The sequence below is a fragment of the Pieris rapae genome, chromosome W (assembly GCF_905147795.1).
Source record: "Pieris rapae chromosome W, ilPieRapa1.1, whole genome shotgun sequence".
Classification (NCBI taxonomy): Eukaryota; Metazoa; Arthropoda; class Insecta; order Lepidoptera; family Pieridae; genus Pieris; species Pieris rapae.
In genome coordinates, this window is record NC_059533.1 from 1,766,263 (window position 1) to 1,789,140 (window position 22,878).

Below are 22,878 nucleotides of genomic sequence, written 5' to 3' on the forward strand. Positions count from 1 at the left end.
GTTATTTGTGAATGCGTAAGCGCGTGATGTGTTTTATGTGTTATTTACGTGCTGGAGTGACCATTCTATGTGTCTGTATGGTCCAGATTAAATCATTGCAAGGAATTTATTAAGACCTTGGTGTCTGGATGGAGCTGGACACAATAAATATTATATCTGTGTCTGCGCGTGACGATAGTGTCTTGAAGCGCGAAGATTTATAATAAGTTGTGTGGTATCTACACTTTGTGTAAGGGACAGTGACCCACTGTGTGCGAGTATTGGTCCTTATTAAGAAATAACCACTACTGTTGAAGCGATTGGTCATTGGATTAGTCGTTGGCGGCCTGGTGGAACCGGGGGTGAATTACGCCATCTGCGCGTATTGCGTCATCCAAGGGCGTGGCGTAATAAGCTGTGTGTGTATATATATTTGTATAAGGGATAGAGACCCATTGTGTGTGTCAGTTGCGGCTGGGAGGAATTGGCGGTACCCCATTTGTGTGTGATTACGTAATCTCGACTAGCGGCGGTGATTTCAGTTTAAGCGTATGAATTCTAAGTGTGTATAGATTAAGATTTTAGAATTTAAGTTTATAGTATTTATATTGTTTAGATAGTAAGCTTTTTCTTCTTTCTTTCTCTTGGTAATGGGTCTTACACTAATTTTGGTGTGATAGTGAAAGCCACATTACTGGACGGGCAAGGCCAGGTCTCCATAAGGGGCCTGGACCAATTTTTGGCGGCAAGATGGCCGAGAGTGACAGAAGGAGTAGGTCTCGCTCTGGATCCCGGAGGCGGGAATTTATACGTGACCTGTCGCCCCCCTCTGTTGTGGTGAAGGCGAGTAAGAAGAAGGCTGCGAAACACGCAGTTGGTCTCGGGGAGGCTGAGCGGGAGATGGTGGAGCAAGTGGCTCGTTCAGCTTTGGAACGCCAATTGCGGAGTGCTCGTAGGGAGGCTAGGCGCAAGGAAGAGGCGGATGTTTCTGAGGGCGCCTCAGGCGCTGCCTTAGAGGCTGAGAGGACGGGAACCACGTCATTAATGTCTAGTGACATTAATGACGTGATTTTTAAAGAGGTGCCTGAACTGAGGGAACGGATGGTGGCCCAGGTTCGTCGTATTGTGGAGATTGCGGCGAAGTCGAAGAACCTAAAAGGGGACTTTGTCCGTGACCTCAAGGTCGCAGCAAAAGACCTGGGCGAGATTGTGGAAAACCTTGCAGAACGGTGCTTGGAGGGTGATGAGGGGAGGCGTCTCGAAAGAGATAATAACCGGCTGAGGGCCCGAGTGTCTGACCTTGAGTCGGAAATTTGTGCCCTTAGACGGGACTTTACCGAGCGTACAGCCCGTTCTGTAGAACAGGAAAAGCAAATGGTCGCTCTAAGAATGGAGATGTCGAGAGGAAACAAGCAGTCGGACGAATTAGCGGGTCTATCGGTGAATGGACTCCGCGAAATTATGGCGGGGTTTGTATCGGAAGTTAAAGGGGAGTTGTTGGCGGACATGATGCGGGCGGTGGGAGGCATGATGGATGCTAAGCTAGCTGGAATTGGAGATCGCCTCCTCCCGAGGCCGACCATTCGTCCTCCACTGGCGGCTTCGCGGGTAGTAGATGTGGGTTCTTTTGGTGGAGTCGAGGGGCCTGCAGCGCGGCGGGAGACATCTGAGGTAGGCAATGTTGTCATGGAGGTGACTGAGAATTGGTCGACGGTGACGGGGAAAAAGGGAAAGAAATCAAAGGCGGTTTCCACATCTAAACACACTTGCGGGACATCTGGTGTGGCATCCTCTGCAACGCCCCTGGTGAAGGCCGTGCCTCCTGAACCATTGAGGCTGCCAGTTGGAGGACTATCCCAAGCAAAACCTGGTCTGAGGCAAAATGGTCTTGGGGGTGTAAAGTATGGGCAGGCTGAGCGCAATACTACGCGGACGCTCGTGGAGCCTACTACTGCTGCTGTTGTTCTAACGTTGCGGAAGGAGGCGGCAGAAAGGGGCCACACGTACGCCGCCCTTCTGTCCAGAGCCAAGCAGGACATCAGCCTGACAGGTTTGGGCATTGAAAGGGTGAGCGTGCGTACAACTGCTACAGGGGCGCGGATGCTAGAAATCCCGGGTTCCCAGAGGGGGGAAAAGGCCGACCGCCTCGCGGCGAGCCTTCGGGAGGTGCTGGCGGACGTGGCTCGAGTGGAGAGACCCGTCAAATGTGCGGATCTTTACATCCGAAACCTCGACGACAGCATTACCGTTGAGGAGGTGGTGGCAGCCGTGGCAGCTAAGGGTGGTTGCTCTGCTCACCAAATAAAGCCCGGGCAAATTCTTAGGCGTGACAATGGTATGGGGGACATATTTATCTTATGTCCCATCTCTGCTGCCAAGAAGGTAGCCGAAGGGAGGCTTCTTATTGGGTGGAGCTCGGCCAGAGTAGAGATACGCGAAGAACGACCTCTAAGATGTTTTAAATGCATGCGACTGGGGCATACAAGAGAAGTGTGTACATCAGAAGTGGATTTAGGAATGGCCTGTTATAGGTGCGGGAAGGTTGGACATAAGGCTGGTGATTGCGGTTTGCAGGCACATTGCGTGGTCTGTGCTTCGGCTGGAGTACCAGCGGGGCATAAAATGGGTGGACGGGCTTGCAAGCCTCCACCGACTAGCAAAGGGGGTTTTATTGTGGCTGCGGAGCATTCTTCGCCGGAGGTGTTCATCCCTGGGGAGTCTGGTGCAATGTCTGATTAATATGGATAGAAATTGCACCAGCTTCCTACAAGGGAACCTAAACCATTGCGCTGCGGCGCAAGACTTGTTCTTGCAGTCCATGGCGGAGCTGGGGGCGAAAGTTGCGGTTGTTTCTGAACCATACTACGTGGCTCAGCGGAGCCACTGGATGGGAGACACTTTGGGGGTGGTGGCTGTTATCGTAAGTCCGATGGATATGGCTATTACCCTTAGAGAAAGGGGGCCTGGGTTTGTCATGGTTGACTGGGGGCTTTGTTCGGTAATAGGCACTTATTTCTCCCCTAACAAGCCGCTTAGAGATTTCGAAAGCTTTATTGGTGACTTGGGTCGTGCGATCCAGCGGGCCTTGCCCAGGCCAGTTATCCTGATGGGAGATTTAAATGCTAGGTCCACCGCCTGGGGTGACACTTCTGTAAACCCAAGGGGGCCGCTTCTGGAGGAGTGGGCGGCGGAGTTAGGGCTTATATTTATAAATAGGGGGACGGAGCCTACATGTGTACGACCACAGGGAGTGTCACGGGTAGATGTCACGCTTGCTTCCTCAAACTTCGCATGGAGGTTGTCTGGATGGGAGGTAATGAGGGATTTGGAGACGTTTTCAGATCACCGTTACATTAGGTTTGTCGTAAATGCTTCTTTAGGACCACCTCTGAGGTCGCGGACCAGTCGTCGGACTTTTCCGCGTTGGACTGTTGGTCGACTTAACCGGGAGCGAGCGGAAGAGGTTGCCATTGTTCAGGCGTGGTGTGCGGATTCAACCCCGGTTGAATGCGTAGAAAAAGGCGTCCGCAGACTCCAACGGAACATGACTGAGGTGTGCAACGCCTCCATGCCTAAGTGGAGACCGCCACCTCTACGGAAGGCAGTCTACTGGTGGACTCGGGAAATCGAAGAGCTTCGCAGGGTATGTAGTAGTGCAAGGAGGACTTATCTTAGGAGTTGCCGACGAAGAAGTGATGATCCGCAGGTCAGAGAGGGATTGCGGTTGGCCTACTGTAGACACAAGAAGGTTCTTCAGGTGGCCATCTTAGACGCCAAGAACGAGGCACATAAAATGTTCTTAAAGGAGTTAGACAGTGATCCCTGGGGGCGCCCTTACCGAGCAGCTCGGAAAAGGCTGAAGGGCGCAGGGGCTCCACTAACAGAGACTCTTGAGCCCACCTTGCTTGATAATGTGATCTCGGGGCTTTTGTGTCTCATCCGAAAGGAAGGTCGTGCGCCGAACAGCCCTGGAGCTTACCGGCCCATAATTCTCTTAGACGAAGCTGGTAAGGCGTTGGAATGGATTATTGCCTCTCGTTTGGGCCGTCACCTCTCGATCGTCGGGCCGGACCTGGACGAAGCCCAATATGGCTTCCGGGCTGGTCGCTCTACAATCGATGCTCTCACGGACCTAAAACAGCACACCAAGAGTGTAGTCGAGCGGGGTGGGAGGGCGTTAGCAGTGTCTCTCGACATTGCCAATGCCTTTAATAGCCTTCCATTTGGCGTGATCAGAGAGGCCCTTAAATTTTTCGAGGTTCCCCTGTACTTGCGCCGAATAGTAGGGAGCTATCTGGAAGGACGACAGGTCGCTATTGTGAACGGACAGGGAGAAATCGTTCGCTATCCGGTGATGTGCGGAGTTCCACAGGGATCAGTTCTTGGACCGTTTCTGTGGAATATTAGCTATGATTGGGTGCTGCGAGGTGCACTGCTTCCTGGGATGCGCCTCTTCTGCTATGCAGACGACACTCTAGTCGTAGCGAGCGGAGGGTCATTTGGGGAGGTGGCTCAGCTTGCGATGGCCGGTACAAGGCTTGTTGTTAGGCGGATCCAGGCCCTGGGTCTCAAGGTGTCCCTTGACAAAACGGAAGCCCTGCTATTTCATGGCCCAAAGATGGGTCCTCCTTCGGGGGCGGCATTGGTGATTGAAGGCCTTAGGATTCCGGTGGCCCCCTCCATGAAATATCTTGGTCTTGTTTTAGATGGTCGCTGGAATTTCGAGCCCCATTTCAAATCTCTCGAGGGGAGACTTGTGAGGGCGGCAGGAGCACTTGGCACGCTCTTGCCTAACCTTGGAGGCCCATGCCAGAGCGTGCGCCGGCTGTACTGCGGAATCATTCGCAGTATGGCCCTGTACGGGGCCCCCATTTGGGACGACGCGCTGAGCAGGCGGACGAACCGTATGCTTATACGGAGGCCGCAGCGAGTGATCGCGACTCGGGCAGCTCGCTGCTACCGTACAGTATCGTTTGAGGCGGCCTGTGTGTTAGCTGGTACTCCTCCTTGGGAGCGGGAGGTAGAAGTGATTGCTGCCTCATACCGCGCGAAGGCCGAGGTAATGGATAGCGGGAACGTCACATGGGGGGAAATAGCGGGGCATGTGAGGCGTCATGCCAGAGACATTCTTTTTAAAAGGTGGTCTGACGATCTTGCTACGCCCCGCGCTGGTGCATTGACGGTAGGGGCAATCCGCCCAGTCCTAAAAGACTGGGTGAATAGACATTGGGGTGCTGTGACGTTTCGGCTATCGCAGATATTGTCTGGGCATGGATGCTTTGGTCGGTATTTACATAAGGTGCCTAGAAGGGAGATGCATCCGTTGTGCCACCACTGCGGCGCTCCAAATGACACGGCGGAGCATACTGTGGCTGAGTGTGTCACCTGGACAAGGGAGCGTCATGACCTGGTATCGGTTATAGGGGCGGACCTCACTTTACCGGGAATTATAATAGCCATGCTAGGGAGCGAGGAGGCCTGGAGTGCAATGGTCTCCTTCTGTGAGCATGTAATGCTGCAGAAGGAGGCAGCTGAGCGACTGAGGGAGAGGTCTGGGGATGATTGTAGAAGGACCGGTAGTTCAAGGTTGGGGGCTCGACCTCGAGTAGCCCGGAACCGCAGGTCATGATTAGCTCTCTATGTCGGATATAAGCCCGGGTCCCTTGGGTAGAATGCCTAAAGCGAACCCCGAGGGCCCATCTTAAGGGCGTGTGATGGGCTGAGGTGGTTTTAGTGGGTAGGGTCTCGCTACCCCTCTGAATAGCAGAGGGTTTTGAGTGTAGATCCAGCCCCACAGTCCCCGCGTTAAGTTCGATTCTTGATGCGGGCCTGCAGAAGTGCATTTCCACCTCATTAAAAAAAAAAAAAAAAAAAAAAAAAAAAAAAGCTACAACACGAAAAGCCGATGCCTCCCCGTAATTAGATAGATGTAGAAGAGTGTGGTGACGTCTCTTACATACACGGCATAATGTTGGCAAACGGCACCTAAACACCGAATGTCCAACCCCGAGGCAGTTGAAACAGAGCTTGTTTGTTTTGACATGTTCTCTACGTTCGTTTGGTGACATCTTGGTGAAAACGTTACAATGACATAACGTGTGCGCATCTGTACATAAAGCACAATTTCTTTGCTTTGGTCTTTCTGTGGCTATAACGTGAAGGACTCGTTCCTTGGCAAGCTTTGAAGTAGTGGTGGAATTGACTAATTCCAATGTTCTGAACTTTACCTCCAAAAACTTGCGCAGATCCCTCCAAGTCGACAAATCCTGAGAGTTCTCTGAGTAAGAATTTTGTTCCCACTCCTTCTGGGATTCTGGGTCCAACTTCTGTGCGAACAGAAATATAATTACTGGATCCCAAGACTCCGTCGACACCTCCAAATTTTCTAGACTTTGTAATACTTCGTTGGTGGTGTCGAGTAGAGATTTCAGTGGTGTTGCGGCTTGGCTGGTACATTTCTTCTGGGCAAAAAGTCGCTTCAACAATGCATTCACTATTAGACGCTTGTTCCCATATCGATGGTTCAGCGTTCCCCATGCTTGAATGTAGCTAGCGCTGGTTACTGGAATGTGCTTCAATAAAGTCGCTGCTTCACCTGTCACACTGCTTTTTACGTAATGGAGTTTTTCGACGTCGCTTAGTGTTGTACAATTATGGACGAGTGATGAAAACAAATCCTTAAAACTAGGCCAGAGTTCGTACTCGCCCGAAAAAAGAGGTAAATGTATAGCCGGGAGGTGAACTTTCTTATTTTGCTGTTCTTCTGGCGGCGATTGTGTACTGTTGTCAGACTCGACTGCCGCCAACATGTCTTTTAAATCTCCCAACATACACAAGTATAGATCTTCTTGTATAAAAAATTCTTCATTCTCGATGAATAGGGCTATATTTTCGAGTATATTAATTGCCTTTTCGGATTCTGTGGCCATTTTTCATACGTATCAGTCGAAAATCTCACACTAAAACTTGTAAATTAATGATTCGTCGGCGCGAAAATACTTAAATGTCTTTTAAATTACACTTAGCTTCAACCGGGCGCTCGCTCATCGCTCAGGAATGCAGTTCTTTTGTTTGCGTAAACCGGTTCTCGATACAATGTTATTCAATTTTTATGTGGCTCGAAGTCGACCAAATGGTAGGGTCGCAAGGTTTAGTTTTGCTAGTGCCGGCGGATCAATTAGAGAAACACGTCTTTAACTTTTGAATGTATAATGACAACTAAAAACTGAATCACCAGTATGTAAAGATATATATATCACAAACAATTATTACAATAAACAGTAAATAATTAATAAGGTTAAGCGAAACGATACGAGCGTGCGGAGTCCGAAACAAAAATCAACACAATGCGAGGCGACCAAATTAATACTACCCGCTGCTCAATTTCCCTTTTTCTTAAATGTCGACGCATTATTGTGCGTCACCTACAGCCCGTTCCGGTACTAGTGCCGTCATAGGGAAGGACATTAAGGATGGATATATTGAGCAACCATTAAGATAAAAAAAAATGCGAATTTGGCGCAACCATTCCCCCGGGCTTGAAGGGTGGCCTTCAAAAAAAAAAAAAAACAATAAAATAAACTAGAATACAATAATCGAAAAGTTCATTAAGCCTACTAATCTACCTAATGATCTATTAATCTAATCTATACAAATGTAAACTAACTATTCTCGAGGTAAGGGACAGAGACGTACTACAGGACGTATGTAGGAACCTGTAGCCGTACGAACGCGGACCACACGTGTGACACCGTTTGAACCAGGAAAAACTTCCTCCACTATTCCTAACGGCCAGTGAAGCGGCGGTGCATTGTCAACAATAACAACATCACCGTTAGAAATTGGGTTAACTGGCGTGTTCCACTTGTTCCGCATTTGCAATGTATGAAGGTAGTCAGCCTTCCAGCGCTTCCAGAAGGACTGCACTAGCTTATCAACTAACTCATGGCGTGAAAGCAAATGTAACCTATCTTCTTCGATTTCTCTAGCTGGTAGATACTTAAGCGGTGTTAAGTTTAAAAAATGAGCGGGTGTTAACGCGAGAGGTTCCGAAGGATCATTGGATAGCGTGCGACACAGTGGCCGCGAGTTCATCACTGCCTCGATCTGTGCAAGTACCGTGCTGAACTCCTCGAACGTTAGAATTTGATCACCTATCACCCGGTATAAATGAGTCTTTACACTTTTGATTGCCGCTTCCCAACTACCACCAAAATGTGGAGCGTTAGGCGGAATCATTTGCGATGTAATACGATTTTCGTTTAATACGCAGCGAAAGTCCTCACTGAATGCGTTAGAAAAAATGAAATTTTGAAGTTCGCTTAAATAGGAACGTGCACCAATAAAATTAGTTCTGGCGGCGCTGGTTGCTGATTATATTATTTATATTTATTGCAATTTAAAGTGGACTGTAATTTTCTAAATACGGTTGCTCAATATTTGGATCTTATATTGGAGAAAGAAAGAAAGGACACGGCACAGTACCTTGAACCTTCTTGGCTTCCTTTCTTATGTCTGGATGTGGCTTCTTGCTGCTGGATTTGGCTTCTTCCACTAACTTTATCACAGACACCGAAAAAGTATGTAAAGATATATATATCACAAACAATTATTACAATAAACAGTAAATAATTAATAAGGTTAAACGAAACGATACGAGCGTGCGGAGTCCGAAACAAAAATCAACACAATGCGAGGCGACCAAATTAATACTACCCGCTGCTCAATTTCCCTTTTTCTTAAATGTCGACGCATTATTGTGCGTCACCTACAGCCCGTTCCGGTACTAGTGCCGTCATAGGGAAGGACATTAAGGATGGGTATATTGAGCAACCATTAATATAAAAAAATGCGAATTTGGCGCAACCATTCCCCCGGGCTTGAAGGGTGGCCTTCAAAAAAAAAAAATAAAATAAAATAAAATAAACTAGAATACAATAATCGAAAAGTTAATTAAGCTTACTAATCTACCTAGTGATCTATTAATCTAATCTATACAAATGTAAACTAACTATTCTCGAGGTAAGGGACAGAGACGTACTACAGGACGTATGTAGGAACCTGTAGCCGTACGAACGCGGACCACACGTGTGACACCGTTTGAACCAGGAAAAACTTCCTCCACTATTCCTAACGGCCAGTGAAGCGGCGGTGCATTGTCAACAATAACAACATCACCGTTAGAAATTGGGTTAACTGGCGTGTTCCACTTGTTCCGCATTTGCAATGTATGAAGGTAGTCAGCCTTCCAGCGCTTCCAGAAGGACTGCACTAGCTTATCAACTAACTCATGGCGTGAAAGCAAATGTAACCTATCTTCTTCGATTTCTCTAGCTGGTAGATACTTAAGCGGTGTTAAGTTTAAAAAATGAGCGGGTGTTAACGCGAGAGGTTCCGAAGGATCATTGGATAGCGTGCGACACAGTGGCCGCGAGTTCATCACTGCCTCGATCTGTGCAAGTACCGTGCTGAACTCCTCGAACGTTAGAATTTGATCACCTATCACCCGGTATAAATGAGTCTTTACACTTTTGATTGCCGCTTCCCAACTACCACCAAAATGTGGAGCGTTAGGCGGAATCATTTGCGATGTAATACGATTTTCGTTTAATACGCAGCGAAAGTCCTCACTGAATGCGTTAGAAAAAATGAAATTTTGAAGTTCGCTTAAATAGGAACGTGCACCAATAAAATTAGTTCCATTATCAGAATAAATGACTTGGATTGAACCTCTGCGCGACATGAATCGTTTTAAAGCATTCAGAAATGAGTTAGTACTTAAATCAGTTGCGGTTTCTATGTGAATCGCTCTTGTCACAAGACATATAAATACGCAGATATAAATCTTTTCACTTTTACTACCCCGTCTACGAATAGGGGTATATATTAAATCACTATAGAATTTCTTCCATGCTTTAATAATATGAGGAGGAGCAATCTCATCCCAATCCTGTTTTAAAAGCCAAAGCTCCTTTATTAGAAGTTTTACGTATAGTATGAAAGGTGCGGCAAAACCTAGCACGTCCCATAAACGGGCAATGATAGAAAGCATATTACGCTTAGTTGCTGTGACATTAGTTAAGTTACTTACTTCGAACGAGAAGGTATCTGATTTTGAATCCCATTTTACACTTAAAACTTTATGAAACTCATTTGAGTCAAAATGAACTGCTTGCGGATGCAAATGATGGGAAGGTAAAGAAGAAAGTAACTTTTCAGAATTACTAGACCATTTTAAAAGATCAAATCCACCAGCTGAAAACATTTTAATAAGTTGAGAGGATATTTCAACTGCTTCGGGAATCGAATCGCAACTACAGCAAATATCGTCCATATAATAATTACCACGATCAATAACGTCAGCAGCCAAAGGACATTTGGCCCTTTCATCATCGGCTAGTTGTTTCAAAGTCCGAAGCGCTAAATATGGGCTTGAAGAAAATCCAAAACAAACGCGCTTAAATTCAAATAATTGTAACGGATCAGACGGATCAAATCTATAATAAACGCGTTGATATTTATTATGTTCAGGAAGGGTTTTCAGTTGTAGATACATCTGTTTAACGTCAGCGCAAAAGGTGATAGGGAACGTTCTAAACCGAAGTAGAACTGCAAATAAGTCAGGCTGTAAGTTAGGACCGACATGTAAAATATCATTAATCGATATGTTATTATCAGTCTTCGCGCTGGAATCGAGCACCATTCTAACTTTGGTGCTTATAGATGACTCACGAATTACACCGTGATGTGGAATAATGTAACCTATATTGTCGCACTGATCTACTACAGGAGAAATATAATCTTTTTCCAGATATTCAATGAATATTTTGTCGTATGCCTCACGATAACTAGGCGATGACTGTAATTTACGTTCGAGTGACATAAACCGCTTTTTAGCTATGTCCATAGATGAACCCAGATTAAGAGGGCTTTTCTTGAATGGAAGTGCAACAACATATCGACCTGACAATTCACGATACGTGGTAGTCTTATATATGCGTTCACACTCTTCCTCTTCCTCACTAAGGAAAGCGGAAGACTTAGATGACGGCTCCTCAAGCTCCCAGAATCTTCGCAAAATGTTTTCTAAAGGGATACTCGAGTAAGCGCATAAAACCGATGAACTTTTTATATTAAAATTTGTAGACAAAATAGGCGCTTCACCCATTAAAATAAAACCAAATGTGGTTTGAACAGCATCAGGCATACCAGGCGGTCCCTGGATACGACCCTGCTTGAGTAGTTTCGAAAACAGCTGCGCACCGATTAACATATAAATCTGACCGGGTTCATGAAATATATCATCGGCGAGCGGTACGTTAAACAAATACTCCAACTTCGATCTATCAACCTTAGAAGTGGGTAAATAATCCGTAATGCGTTTCACGATTAAAGAATTAATAGAATATTTAATATTTTTATCAAAACGAGAGGATATAACAATATTGGTTGCTCCTATTATATCATTCGATCAGCCACCAAACCCGTTCACAAACAAAGGTTCGGAAAACGTATTGTAATTTAATAGTAACTTTTTACAACACTCAGTCGTTATAAAATGATTTTGAGAGCCGTTGTCTATAAGACAACGCAAAATATGCGGGTTACCACGCATATCAAGAGTACATACGCGGGCAGTACCAAGTAAAACCGTTGACGGTTGTGATATTAAAGTATTCGCTTCATTCTGCAATGAACACAGAGAAATCGGCGCGTGATTGTTATTAGGTTCGTCAAAGGAGCCAGACGCGACGCGCGGGGTACTATCGACTAGCAATGACTCACGCTGCGACTCAATGGCTTGCGCGTTTGATCGCAGTCCATCGATAGCAGGTTCGAACGGTTTCTCCTGTTTATTGAACAAACTGGAATTTAACGAAAAATGCAGCAATGTATTGTGCGTATTAGAATTACATGTTTTACAACTTTTAACAGAATTACAATTTGTGGTTTTATGTTTTACGCTTAAACACTTCACACAATAATTTCGTTTTTTAATGATATTGAATCGTTGTTTTGCATTTAATTTTAAAAAATCAGGACAACCGTATAACTGATCATGATTTTTACTATGACATAAAGGACATTTAAAATTAGTTTGATCAGAGTTAGAAGTTACAATTTTTCACGTTTTGGCATATTTATTATTAGCCGGTTTAATAATAATAGAATTTGTTCGATCCAAAACTTTACACTGTTCTCTTAAAAACATAACTAATTGCGTGTAACAGGGTAATTTTTCTTTTCTAACGGAATTCTCAAATGAAATAATTGTTTCGTTATCTAATTTTTTAAGTGCCAAAAATAAAAATAAAAAATTCAATTTATTAGGTATTTCTAGTTTTTCAAATGCTGCGATTGATGTAACAAAATTATCAAGAAAATTATTTAAACCCTCTGTAGAAGAACTAGTTAATGTTTTGAAATTATATATATTATCTAAATACTGAAAGCCGAGAGACCGTATATCTTGATATTTATCAACCAAGGTAGAATAAATTAAATTATAATTATTCGCGGTTGGATTTATGCCAGCGATCACAGTTAGGGCCTTACCTGTTAGTTGCCCACAAAGATAAAACACCTTTTCTGAGTTCGAAATTGACCCATTATTATGCACTAAATGGTTAAAGGCTTCATAAAACGACGTCCAATTATTTGGGTCGCCATTAAACTGTGGTAATTTAATTGGAGGCAATTTCAATTTCGGGTGATCTAATTTCTCCTCAGGTGAAGTATTTTTAATTTCCTGCAGCTTACTTTGTATGGTTGCGTACAGGTCCTCAAAGGACTCCCATGTTTGAAAAGAAGGAGTGAACTGAGGGTTATGCTTCATTTGTTCAATATTTAATTGAGTTACTAACTCATTCAATTCACTACGAAGTACTTGTATATTAAACGTTTTAATTTGGAATTTTTTTTCGTCTTCTTTACTATTAATATTTAACGACAAATCGTATAATGATTGCATCTTAGAAAAATACGAATTTTGTCGGGCTTGTAATAATAATATGGAACTTTGAACATGTTCTAACTCGATTGGTGAACATTCACCGGCCTTTGTTCTTGTTCTTTTGTCCATATTATCTACAAATAATTATTAATCGTTTCAAAATTAACTTTATAAAATAAATAAAAAAAATTAAAATATGAACAATACGATTAAATTAAACTATAAACAGATTTATTTCGATTGTTAACTATGAAACAATTTTTAGAAAAAAGTGATGTAGGTACTAATTTTACGCATGATCATTCTCACCAAATCAGGCACAATATATTATTAAATACGTAAATACGTAATACGGGATATGAAATACGGATAATAGATTTATAAATACATATAATATTTAAAATCTATATTAAAATTGTCGTTATACAGGTAATAAAAAATGCCCACCGGCAATTTCACCTAACGAACAAAATTGAAAGAAAATATACGAAAATATATATGCCTAACTAAGAGATATGATACATATACGGCTCGAAAAGGACCAAAAAAAAATGGCGGCGCTGGTTGTTGATTATATTATTTATATTTATTGCAATTTAAAGTGGACTGTAATTTTCTTAATACGGTTGCTCAATATTTGGGTCTTATATTGGTGAAAGAAAGAAAGGACACGGCACAGTACCTTGAACCTTCTTGGCTTCCTTTCTTATGTCTGGATGTGGCTTCTTGCTGCTGGATTTGAGCTTCTTCACTAACTTTATCACAGACACGCTTTATCACGAAAAAGTATGTAACGATATATATCACAAAACAATTATTACAATAAACAAGATAAATAATTAATAAGGTTAAATGAAACGATACGAGCGTGCGGAGTCCGAAACAAATATCAACACATTGCGAGGCGACCAAATTAAAACTACCCGCTGCTCAATTTCCCTTTTTCTTAAATGTCGACGCATTATTGTGCGTCACCTACAGCCCGTTCCGGTACTAGTGCCGTCATAGGGAAGGACATTAAGGATATATTGAGCAACCATTAAGATAAAAAAAATGCGAATTTGGCGCAACCATCTTTATAATGCATACTAGCTGACCCGGCAAACGTTGTTTTGCCATGTTTTTGTGCCAAAAAATTAAAGTTTATAATTAACAAAAAAAAACATAAGGGATGATTGTGAAAAAAAACATGAGGGGTTGAAAATTTAGGGTTGCATGTATGTTTGTATGGTGTATCGCAAAAAAATAAAAACGAAAAATTTTGTCTAAAAAATAAAAAAAAAGTTTAGGGGTGGACCACCCTTAACATTTAGGGGGATGAAAAATAGATGTTGTTCGATTCTCAGACTTACCCAATACGCACACAAAATTTCATGAGAATCGGTCGAGCCGTTTCGGAGGAATTCGGTTACTAACCCCGTGACACAAGAATTTTATATATAAGATTTTACAAGAAATATTTATAAACCCTGAAAATCACTATTATATTTGATTTTACCTTGGTACTAAGCAAATCTTGCGTGTAAGGAGGAGACAATTTCTTTATCTGAATGGAGCCAGTACTGTCAGATATTTCATTTAGGATAACCTCCTTAGTGACACCGCGTTCGAAGTCCTGAAAAAAAAAATGTTTAGTATAACACAAAGGAACATAATTATAAAATTCGTTAACATAACCACGCACGCTGTAAAGCACGCGAAACGTCGGATAAATTAAAAATTATGTTAAATAATTATAAGTTTACAATAATACAGCAGTAGGAGCAGTGTTGGCCTAGTGGCTTCAGCGTGCGACTCTCATACCTGAGATCGTAGGTTCGATCCCGGGCTGTGCATCAATGGACTTTCTGTCTATGTGCGCATTTAACATTTGCCCGAACGGTGAAGAACGTCGTGAGGAAACCGACATGTCTTAGACCTAAAAATTCGACGATGTGTGTCAGGCACTGGAGCCTGATCACCTACTTGCCTATTAGATTTAAAAATGATCATGAAATAGATACAGAAATCTGAGGCCAAGACCTAAAGTTGTAGCTGATTTTTTTTAGTTGCAGTTAGATATTGGATATAGAAAATTTTAACAAAATGAGATCAGTCTCTCAGCCTTTTTTACATTTCGTTCATTATATTAAAACTTATAAAAAAGTAAGTACCTCATCATCGCCACCATCTTCAGCATCAGGAACAGAATCTTGATCACCAGAACCGAGTGCTGAGAAGAATTTATTCACATCACCTTCGCTTGAGTATGGATCTGCAATCAAAATCAGATCAGAGGTTTTTTTCCAACTTTTATGGACATCTATTGCATATGTTCCTTTTATAAATAAATCGTATTTCTCTCCCCTTTTTTGACATCTTACAAATTGGTCAATCATATTATGTGTTTAATCATATACCTAATGGGGGGGGGGATTTGTTATCTGACATCTTATACTTAATTTCATATGGAGCCCAAATCGCGGAATTATGCTCGATATGACTTCTCTATGATATATGTAACCGGAACTGAAAATACACAACTGTGCAGTCTAACATCAAAACAAAATGTATGCCCACTATGATTACCTTATTAATCCAATATATTAATGAGTGTATTGAAAGTGATCAACTTAATTCTAGTCTATATCCTTACCAATAATCTCGATATTTCCCCGTCCACTATGATCCTGGTCTCTGATCTGGTTGGCCACGGAGATGGCCTTCAGCCTCTCCACACTCTTGGCCTGGTCTCCGACGTACAGGAGGATATCCTATCTACATCCAGAATAAAACAGTCGCCTTTGTTCATTGATGTAACTGATGGTTCCACCTGAAAATTAAAACTGGCTTACATAATATGATGGATATTTTTTGTTGTTTTTAGTGTTTGTTTTTGTTTGTATGTTTTTATTTATTTGTTTATAATACGTACAGTAAGTGAAACACATTGAAAATGTCAGATCAAAGCATAAAATAGCAAAAATCGATGTAAATTTGAAAAAATATGTCAAACCACCTTACGCTTGAAGACTAGATTATCCTCGCATGTCATCAAAGCATCATTATAATACATATAAATCTTATTTATTTATATTGTTGTCATTCTCAATACAAATTACTACCCAATTAATATAACTGGAATTCTACATTCCTGAAATACCGTTCTCAGACCATCAGGGGCTTTTAATGTTACAGAATTATATGATATGATAGAAATGTTTAAGATTATAATTACATTCATTATAATTATCTCGATAATGAGACGAATGAGTACGAGTACTCAAAATTTTTGAAGGATTCACTTCTACAAAATGTGAATTTCACACATCTTTTTTTTCTATGTCAGCCTTTCCATCTCACCTAATGTGTAATCCAAAATACATCAAAACACATCTTTGTGACATGACAGCAGTATCATTGTGTGTGCATATTTATTATATTATCTAGTAAATACCGAGTGAGTCTCAACAAAAAGTGCATCCGTTACTTTATAAAGGTATTGTGAACCATATATATTGGAGATTGTTCTGAATTAACTAGAAAAACCTTTGCGATACATCATATAAATAATTTTTTAAATACCCTCATATTTTTTGTCCACAATAAATACATACATCCAAACACGTCAGTCAACACCATTGGTTAATTTTATTATTGGCGTTTGACATCTGACACCGGCATTATTGCCATCTTAGTGGAGCTGTCGGCTGGATACAAGGATTTTGGACCTAATTATTATAACATACTCTTTCGATTATTCCTACATACGGTTTTGAGCAGAAATAATAATAATGGATTGCCGTAAGTGTTTAAAAATTGCGCCTGATGCAGAGAGTATCAAATGTACCTCCTGCCTAGCATGGCTACATTTCTATTGTGCGGAACTGTCGGAATCAGAGTTTAAAAAGATTTTACCTATGAACAGAATAAAATGGAAGTGTTCTGCATGTAAGTCTAAAAAGAAAACAACGCTCTCGACGACCAACTCACCTACCCTTAGTTCGGCTTCGCCCTTGAACGTGGACACGGAGGTGTTAACTAAATATATGGACTCAAAGTTTGCGAACTTAAGTCAACAGTGGCGCGATGATCTCAACTCGGCAATCTTAGAGGTTTCGCGAACATTTCGGAATGATATAATTGCCTTAGAAAATCGCATAAACACATGCGAAGAAAGAGTTGCTCAAGTGGAATCAGCGGCAGTGACAAACTCCTCTTCCCTGCCGTCCAACCTCATAGAAGAAAATGCGTCACTACGTCACGAGCTTGAAACCTTGAGTAACAGGCTCGACAACTTCGATCAAGCCTCTAGAAACTGCAATGTCGAGATTCAAAATGTGCCCGAAATTAAAGGTGAAAACCTTATGCAACTCTCTTTTACACTAAGCAACATTTTAAACGTCGAATTAAAAGACTCAGACATAAAAACTGTTCACCGCGTTGCGCCAGGAGTACCTACGGGTCGCCCGAGAAATATTATACTGCAGTTGACAACTCGCAGAAAACGTGATGATTTTATCGCTGCTGCACGTGTGCGTGGCTCTCTAACAGTTGATAAATTGCTGGTTGGATCTGTGGCTGCCTCTGGCAACAATCGATTCTACGTCAATGAACACCTTACCTTGAAAAACAAAATACTCTTCAGTAAGGTCAGGCAACTTGCAAGGGAAAGAGGGTATAAGTATGTTTGGATAAAAAATTGTTGTATTTTTGTTAGAAAAACTGATGAAGCTAAAGCCATCCAAGTGCGATCCAGTGATGATCTAGCCAAATTAATATGACTATATTCCCCTATTTACATTTTGTATATTTTTTGTATTGTGTTCGAGTGTTCTATATGTTTAGTTGGTATCTTGCTCTTTTTTTGTTCTTTTATTGCGGTACGGAGTGCGAAACTGGATTTTTTTATAATCTTCATTTTCTTCTTTCATATTTTTGAGTATGGGTAATGGCTCTTAATGCCTTATCAATTTACTATCAGAACTGTGGAGGCATAAAGAGTAAAATAAATAAACTCAAAAATAGTATTCTTCTTAGCAACTTTGATACAGTCCGAGTCACTTGAATAGCCTCACCCCCAAAATTAATATAAATTCTGTTGTATATTCAATGTTGCCTGTTTTACTTCATAAGTAAACTTAATTAGCGTCGTACTATAGCTTAATCATAAAAAGTAAAAATAAGATAAATAAATAGTACTAACTGCACACTAAAGTAGTGAAAATGGTGCGTCACTTGAATAGCATCAGTGAAATAAAACACAAATAAATAAGGCTATAATTTGTTTTTAATACTTTGTATACTTTCCATTGCTTTTAATAACTTCAAAAATACGTTCGGGAATAGACCTATATAATCAATGAATGTAATTTTGATCCAAATTATTTAAATTTTATGAATTACTTGTTCAAGATCTGCGCTGCTATTAAACTGGCGTCCACCGGCAAATATCTGGCGAGATAGATAGCCCTAAATATTTTCCATAATATTCAAGTCCGGAGAGTTCGATGGCCAATCTAAAACTTCAATTTTACTTTTTTGAAACCAAGCTTTTGTTTCCTATGACGCATGTATAGAGGCATTATCGTGTTGGAAAATCCAGTTCCGGTGTTTTAAAATTTTTTAAATATTTTTTTTCTTTTCTTCTAATAGATTAGTATACAATGCTGAATTTGTTTGTCTCGGAAAATTGAAATTGGAATAGGCCCCTTATAAGAAACCGCCCCCCATACCATTACTGAGCGACCTCCCAAATGACGACGTGATAACACCCGCTCTTCTTTTCTTAGATCGTGAAAATAATATGAATAACCATCTGGACCATCTAAATTGAATTTTTTTTCATCACTAAAAACAACATTATGCCTTTGATTTTTCTAAGACATATGTATTTTAGCAAATAACAACGGGCTTTTAGATATTGATCGCGCAAATGAGGTTTCCTCTTGATTTTCTGCCGTTTAAGGTTTGGTGATGACTTTATAATGCATCGCACGGTAGACAGTGATGCGCTGGTGTTTACTTCATTCGCAATTTGTCGCGCTGTCTTGGAAGAATTAGATGCTGCACGTAAAATAAGCCGACGTTCACTTGACGAAGTAGCCAATTTTGTACGACCTTTATAGTTTTTCCCATAGTTTTCTTTATTTTTCACATAATTATTAACAACCTTAGGACTGCGACCAATTTTTATTGCAATTTCACGGTGAGATAGTTTTTGATCCAAATAAAAATTCACTTTTTCTCTTTCGGTTTTTTTTATTTTTCGACCACGACCCATGATAGCTAAACATTTGAATAAGACTTCGAAAAAAATATATACGTAATATTCGACGCTTAAATAAAGAATTGCTACCAAAAAACCAAAACAAACGCACGCGAGTAATGTTCGAATAGCACTGAGGCTAATCATGTGACGCGGACGAAATGTCGCACCGACGCGGGGCGCGGTATTCCAGTGCAGGTTCGTACGTGTTTTGTTTTGTATCGTAATGCACTGCGCATGAAGTCTAATTAATACTAGTATGAAAATAATATTCGTTCATATTTATACAGAAATTCCAAAATTTAGGGGTGAGGCTATTCAAGTGACTCGGACTGTATTATTGTTTTGGTAGAGACTTGGTTAGTGGATTCTATCTTTGATGGAGAGTTGCACTCGGGCGGTTATGATATATTTCGACGGGACAGAAACCTCCAGCTCTCTCATAAAAAGAGTGGCGGCGGTGTCTTGGTCATGGTGAAAAGAGGAATTAAATCTATCAGATTGACTGAGTTTGAGGCCCCGGATTTGGAGGAAATATACATTCACCTGCCATCTCACGCTCGTCTCCTCCTCAATGCTTGTTACTTTCCCCCCGTAACTCATACCTCTGCATACATAAAATTCTTTCAAAAACTGCATGACATACACGCTAGTGCTCGATTTTCTAATTACATAATTACAGGTGACTTTAATTTACCTCATCTCATCTGGTCATCCTCTCCAGATACCCTACTACAATCTGCAAATACTGAGTCATCAAAATTATTGTTGCATACTATGTCTTTTATGAATTTAAAACAAATTAATGTAGTCTACAATAACAATGCGCGGCTCTTAGACCTAGTCCTAACAACACTTCCTGGGCGTGTTGATTGCTCTGATGATCCGTTGCTTAATCCTGTTCCTCATCATCCGCCTTTAGATATACTTAGCACTGTTGATAGGTCAACTGTCATGACATCAATTATTTTCAATCAAAGAAATTTCTTTAAAGCAGATTATGACTTAATAAATACTGCTATTGATCGTGTAGATTGGGTGACACTACTAGCCTCGTCCCATTCTAAAGACGCTGTTGCCATCTTTTACTCAAAAATAAATGAAATTATTGCTGCTAGCGTGCCATTCTCTAGACCTAAATCCCGTAAGCATCCAGTTTGGTTTAGCAGAGGGCTGATAAGAGCTCTTAATCGTAAGAAGAAACTTTGGTGTCGTTGGAAGACCTACAAAAACTTGCTCGACTATCAAGAATTTTCATTATTAAGGGCGCGCATTAAGGGTCTTATGAAACTCTGCTATAATCGTTACATTCAAGGGATTGAACTATCGTTAAAAACAAATATCAAATATTTTTGGAAGTACACGTCTACGCTAAAACAGACTAACTTAGGATACCCTAAACTAATAAAATATGGCAGTATTTCTTCTGACGACCCTAAACAAATAGTTGAGCTGTTTTCAAACTATTTTCAGTCAGTATTTGAATCTCAAACTGACTTAGTTGGAGGCACTATGTACACCGTTGATGAGAGCCTTTCCAGTAACTCTCAGATCCTTCTGAATAATTTATTTTTCGACAAAGATGAAATCAGCAAAGAATTATTTTTGCTTGATCCAAATAAAGGTCCTGGTCCAGATCAAATTAGACCAGTTTTTCTTAAGCGTACATATCGGTCATTATGTGCCCCCTTACAGATTATTTTCAATAAGTGTATGTCCAGTGGCACATTCCCTGACTGCTGGAAATTATCTTACATAACGCCTATCTTTAAGGGTGGTGAAAGGAGCGATGTCGAAAATTACCGACCGATTTCAATACTCTCTGCAATCCCTAAAGTTCTGGAAAGATTAGTTCACCAACGCATTTATTCCAGTCTAAGGCATGTTATTATAGACCAACAGCACGGATTCGCAGCTGGTAAATCTACTCTCTCAAACCTCCTTGTTTTCAGTAATTATATTTTTAACGGTTTAGATAATAACCACCAGATAGACACAATCTACACAGACTTTCAGAAGGCTTTCAGACTTTTTTGATAAAGTTGACCATATGATGCTTTTACAAAAGCTGTCTTTTAATGGTATTAAGGGCAATCTTTTAAGATGGTTTACAGCATATCTACATAATCGTGTTCAATCGGTGGTTATAAATGGGTTTACTTCTTCTCAAATAGTAGTGACATCCGGCGTCCCCCAGGGCTCCATTCTTGGGCCGTTGCTCTTTTCCTTATATATTAATGACATATCCAAATGTTTCTTACACTGCAATTACTTGCTCTATGCAGACGATTTAAAGTTATACAGAAAGGTAGTTACACTTTCTGACGTGAAACTTATCCAGGAGGATCTCGATAGGCTTGATGACTACTGCCAAATAAACAAATTATTCTTGAAATATAGTAAGTGTCAGCATATCGTGTTTACAAGAAAAACACATAACACAATCACCGCCAACTTCACCCTTGGATACCATGCCCTCGAACGTGTGCGGTCTGTAAGGGATCTTGGTGTCCTTTTTGACTCCAAATTAACCCTAGATAAGCACATAGGCTTAATTATTAATAAAGCCTACCGCATGTTAGGTTTCATAACACGAGTCACCAGACCCTTCAAAGACAAAACCACATACATCCACCTTTATAAGACGCTCGTGCAATCCCAGTTGGAGTACGCCTGTCCCATCTGGAATCCGCATTACGCTATATATGTCGCACAACTGGAGGCTGTACAAAAGAAAATTTTACGCATTTTAAATTATCGGATGAATAGTGGTAGGGCTAATTACAAGGAACTTTTAAAAAAATATAAATTACCTTCTCTGAGTACTAGGCGTAATCTAATAGATTGTGTCACAGTGAGAAAAATATGCGTAAATGAAATAAGTTGTTCAGATCTTCTTGAACTCATACCATTTAATGTTCCTGCCAGGTCTCTACGCTTACATAGAACTTTTAATTTTCAGACTCCCAGAACCAACATTGGGTTCCGCGAGCCTCTTCACAGGATGTGTTCTTCTCTAGATTCAATCAAAAACATTGACCCTTTTTCGCACTCCACTACTGCTTTGTTTAAGAATAAAATAAAGCAGCTCTTAATGTCTTAACTCTCTACTATTATTATGTGTGTTGTTGTCATGTGTTATTTTTATGGTTGTATAAGTGTAACCTGTTGAGGATGCATCCAATGTGTTTGTATTGTGTTTTATTTTTGACTTTGTTTTTATTATAAGGATGTATCTGTCTGGTTTCCCAATAAATAAATAAATAAATAAATAAATAAATAAATAAATAAAATATATGTGCTGGAATGTTCGTAGGCCATACGAACTAAAGAAATCAATTTTGGGCTTTTCAAGCTGCTTTGTCGATTATAATATTTTTATTTAATTGTGAAATTTCTATCTAATATATCTTTCTTCAAAGATTTTATTGCATTAAAATAAATGTTTTGTCTCACCTGTCTTACTCTCACATTCCTCTTTCCCTTGATCTGGAACAATCGCTTCTCTGCGCCTGCGTTAACGCTGACATGGTTGAAGCCTGACGCGTGACCGCCTTCCAAATACCGAATTGCTGGAATTGGTAATTACAATATAGAATATTTGTTTGTCTAAATCATATTCAATAATTAATATGTATGCAGCATAAAGGCGAGTTTTCTCGCCTTGTGATTTGTGTTTTATTATATCTATTGCTTTACG

The 22,878-nt window shown here is 40.9% G+C and overlaps 1 pseudogene; it reads right to left on the minus strand.

Annotated features, from left to right (window-relative positions):
* LOC123690437 overlaps positions 1 to 22,878 on the minus strand; it is a 30,459-nt pseudogene that overhangs the window by 2,171 nt on the left and 5,410 nt on the right.